Here is a 5,238-nt window from a genome sequence, read left to right on the forward strand (position 1 = left end):
GAGAGAGGGAGAGCGGGATAGAGGAGAGGATAGGTGATGACGAAGAAGCTAATAAGGCAGAGAAAGAAAGTGCAGCACAGGAGCAGAGGATGGAAACAGAGGAGCAGGAGTGGAGGGGTGTCGGTGACGATGATGCAGAGCAGATAAGGTCATGGCAGGACCTTGTCCTACGGTCTCCTGCCAGCTCCACAGCCAGCTCCACAGACCCCAGCCGGAGGGTAGGCCTTATCTAAGTCAATTCAAAACATTAATTTTGATTATTAGCCATTAAGATGCATATTCAGTATCAGTAACATTTTCAGTAGTAACTTATCCAAGGTATTTTTAGTCTAAAAATTCTAATAAATAATTCAACAGCTGATATGTATATATATGATGTATGTATGTATATATATATATATATATATGTAAAGCGGCCTGCCAAATGTACCAGCCTTTTATCACACATATTCTCCTTTGTCTATTTTATTCTGTTCTATTCTCAACAATATTAATATGCACATTCAAAGGCTGAAAACCCATTTTTAACAAGCTCATCCTGCTTCCCTGTTCTTTTCAGGTCCCTATAGATTTCTGTGTGCATCAAAAGACACAAAGTGAGAACGTCTCCACTGAGCACCTAGACTTTCTGTTGGCGCGCCAGCAGTGGAAAAAGATGGAGGAGGAGGCTAAAGGTCAGCGCGTCCCCAAACCATGCCTCAGGGTCCATGGGAGTTTCCAGGGCACACACACTTCCCTGTACCCCCCAACCCGGAGCCCCCGCCGCAAACACAGGTAGATATTTTCAGGTTTACAATGGTTACAATAGATAAAACAACACAATATGTGTGTCTTCTTTTGGCTTTTCCCTATTTGGAGTTGCCACAGCAAGTCAGCTTGGCTTGCATGATTAGATTTGGTTACAGTTTTGCGTTGGATGTCCATACTGACGCAACCGTCCCTGGGCTTTGGACAAACACAAGAATATCACTGGTTTGTGGGCACCTCAAAGCTGGGGTTTGGTTCCTTATCAGGTAATAGAACTGCGGCCTTCCACATGACAGGCGGGGATACAGTCCCAATACTAACAAGGATAAAAGGATACAATGCGATTTTGAAATCAAACAGTTTAATATAGGAATTTGTTAATTTAGTTTAGTTTGTCAAATACATTTTTCACACACTGTGTTGAAACCATTAATTACATACAATCCAAAGTACCACACTTAGGTGCTAGCTTGCTTTCATATATTGCCCCCTGGCAATAAGAATTTATTACTGAGAGTAAATAGACTGTAGAGCTGAAACAGCTGGTTGCTTTAAGGAGTGATATAAATTTATCTATTTACCACATAGCTAATGTCAGAATTAAAAGTTACTTACCACTCTTTGGAAATATTCATTCATTCACCTTCTACCACCTATTAATTTCTGGGTTGTGTGATGTGCTAGAGCCAACAGGTTGCCAGTCCATCGCAGGGCCAACATACAGAGACAGACAAACAACCACTCACACTCAAACCGACGGGCAATTTAGAGTCGCCAATTAACCTAAACATGCATGTCTTTGGATGGTGGGAACCGGAATGCCCGGAGGAGACCCATGCAGGCATGAGGAGAACGTGCAAAGAAAGGCCCCAGGCCTGGGAACCAAACCTGTGACCTTCGTAATGTGGGGCAATAGGAAACAACACTAATACAGCTAATTCCTAACAAGATATCTCATACTTTATGTCCATTTAAAATTAAATAAAACAGTGCATACCATGGTAGACTAATGGAAACTATAACTTGATATTGCCATATCTGTCTCTGATAAGACCTGAGAAAAACCTAATCAAATCAAATTGAATGATGAAATGAAATGATGAACAATGAAATGAAAGCACAACATGTTAATCATTTTTGGTGATCTAGTGTAAGCTTATCTCGCCTTAATGGTGATGCCTCCTGTCCTCTCAAAGGGAGATCCAGCCCCCCTTTTCCTCCACCTTCTTCCCCAGTTCAGAGGACTCAGGTCTGGATGACTCATCTTACCGCAGCCCATTAGAGGAGCCAGAAAGTGCCATGGAAAAAGAGATCAGAATGACCTTGGAGAGAGAAGAAAGACATCGCAGGGAGAGGGGGATAATTGCACAGGGTCTGACTATACCCAGGTAAAATTAACTGTCAACATCAACCAACTTTAGTATATTCTTCATGGTGCAGCGAAACTGTGGGGTGATTCCATCAGAGTGTATGTCATGCAGGGATGTGAAGGATTCTTTTAAAAAAATTCCAGCACTGATTTTCACTGTTGAGATGAAAAGTAAAGCAGTAGAACATTTCTGAGTTTATTGCATGCTAAAAAGTAAAATGCTAAAATACCAGATAAAAGAATAAAATGTGCTGTGACACAATAAAAGCAAAACGGGTAATAAATAGTGGTGTGAAAATCTGAAAGTGTCTCTAACAGGCATATGACTAAGAATTGAGAATTCTTAGTCACAGGCAGTTGAAAAGGCAGTTGAGGCAGCTGAGTCCTTTCGTTCTGTTTGCCTTTGTCTAGCTCATCAGGCTCTGGTGTGTGTTGCTATCTCTCAGTGTTCCATCTGACCTGCCATAATGCTCCTTGATCTGCCTGGCAGAGAAAAAAAAAAGAAAAAAAAAAGCCCTCAGCAACCAGCAATACACGCTGTGGTTGCACACATGCTCAGAGGGCTATGGTTTGCACACATCCCAATGCATAGCTCTTTCAGGGGTGAATTTCTCTCTGCCTCTTGTCCATGACTGCTGGTTCTTTGGCGTTCAGCAGCCCTTCAACAGTAGAAACAATGTAAAAATGTTGGTCCAACTTGACATGCAGAGGAATGCAATGTTGAGCAAGTGAAGAAGGAAACGGGGTGGAGGATGGTTGTCATGAATGTGGCTCAATTATTCATGAAAACCACTGGAATAGAGGTGAAGCTGATCCCTTGGAACCTTAAGCCTTGAATGATCTTTTCTCATATAAACTAGTAAAATGTATTGTGGCTGTAAAACTGAGCTTTGTATATGTATATGCATATACAAAGCTTATGCTAGTCATGGTCCACATTATCCACCACATTGACAGGAATATCGATCCACACCAGTACACCTACTGTAAAGAAACACTCTACACTGGATACAGTATCGTCTTTTATTCTCACTGCTCTCATCCATCCGGACAGTAAGGAGTCTTTTGACAAGTTGCTTTTTCTGGACTGAGGCTCCTGTTGTACACGCTTTCTCCACACAACTGCTCAGCCAAACACCAGCTGTATTGTGAAATTTAAAGACGACACAGCAGTAGTTTGACTGATATCCCACAATGATGAGTCTTTGTTCCTTGGAATCAACATTTCCAAGGACTTGTAGTGAACAATAAACACCTCCACCATCTTAAAGAGGGCCACCAAAGAGGGTCCACTAATGAGGCTGAGGTAGACCGTCATCAATACCTCATTGCTGGTAGCTTTATACAGGCATGTGGTGGAGAGTATACCCAATTCCTCCATCACTACCTGGTATGGGAACTGCTCTGCTACTTATAGGAAGGCACTGTAGAGCAGAGGTCTCCAACTCCAGTCCTGGAGGGCCACTGTCCTGCATGTTTTAGATGGTTCCTGCTCCAACACACTTGATTCAAATGAGTGGCTCCTAATCAGACTTCAGCACAGCTTGATGACGAACTGATTTGAATCAGGTGTGTTGGAGATAGCCTAGATCATGGTGGGTCTTACCCACTTGCCCATAGACTTTTTGATCCCCTCCCCTTGGGCAAGAGGCTGCACTAAGAGGAGAACAATTAGGCTGAAATACATCTTTGACCCAGAGGTCATTAGACTGGTGAATTCTTGAATGCACTTTCACTTTGTATATAAGTTGTTTTTAGGGATGAATGAGTTCACCACTGTGCATATCTTTTCAACCATCTACATTATCTCTATCCGTATTCACACCCAGAAGGGGACTTAAAACGGAAGTACACATGGTTTTTACAGAAAGTAAAATTTTTAATCCTGAAATTGATTGGTTTATCAGAAGTTGCTATATTTATTCCCAGGCAAAATGAGTGAGCCAACCGGGAAAAAAGCTGGCCCGGTAAAGAAACAGTGAGAATGATAAATGCGATGTGGGATGCATGCAGCCATTTCTCATGACAAAAGCACCAGTTTTATTTCGAATCAAAATTTTTTCACGGGTGCGGACAAGCTACCCAGATAGCAAACTGACTCTGCCCCGGATCCGCCCAGGATCTGCTATAGGCTCCGGAACAGATCTGCAAAATGGATCCGGATCAGAGTCCACTTGCACGGTGGAACGGATAAAAACCATAAAATCTGGCGCGGAGCCAATCCAGATCCGTTCATGAAGTAACTCATCCGGTCCGGATCCGTTCCAGATCCGTTCATGAAGTAGCTGATCCGGGCCAGATTTTATTCAAAATGGCTCATTTGGCCATAACTAGCTACAGAGGTATCTAAAATCTAGCTGACGAATATCTAGATTGGTCTGAAAAAGCTTGAATACTTCCTTTAACCAGTCTGCCTCTATTAATAGTAATAAAACATTCAATACATTCAAGACTTGAAAATACAATATATATATATATATATTGAGAGACTTTAACCCACTTTAACCCACTCTAGACCAATCAATTAGTGGAGAAAATTATGACAATTATGGTTTATTTAATGTGGAAAATAATCATTACAGTTAGACATGAAAAATAACAACAACAACAACAAGGGAACATTGTGAAAAGATTAATCAGTCAAAAAAGAACACTGCATACATTTTTTTTTTCTTAACTTGTCCCTAGTTGGTCCTCATTTAAAGTACTGGGACACCTCCGGGAGTTTCCCCTTTGAGCTGCCCGGTTGAACCAGCGAATAGCATGTCTGCTTATCTCTGCTTCTGCTTCTGTCGCTGCACGGCCAATGTGGCTCTTTTTTACAGCATCTGAAATCACACAACATTTCATGAACTCCCATTACAATAACCAGCTGTAATGTTTTAAAAAAGATGCATATAAGCAAGTGAAATTTTGCTTCCTTGACATTTAGGTGTCCTTATTTGCATTGTTGACACAACTCAGCAAATCTCATGTCTGAACAGTGAATTTAAAGCTACAGCCAGATATTTGTTAGTTTAATTTAGTATAAATACTGGAAACGTGTGTAAACAGTTTATATGGCTTTACCAAAATCTAAAAAAGTTCACATAACTGCATCCCTACAACCCACTAATCAACAC

This window comes from Echeneis naucrates, chromosome 17, assembly GCF_900963305.1.
Source record: "Echeneis naucrates chromosome 17, fEcheNa1.1, whole genome shotgun sequence".
Taxonomy (NCBI): Eukaryota; Metazoa; Chordata; class Actinopteri; order Carangiformes; family Echeneidae; genus Echeneis; species Echeneis naucrates.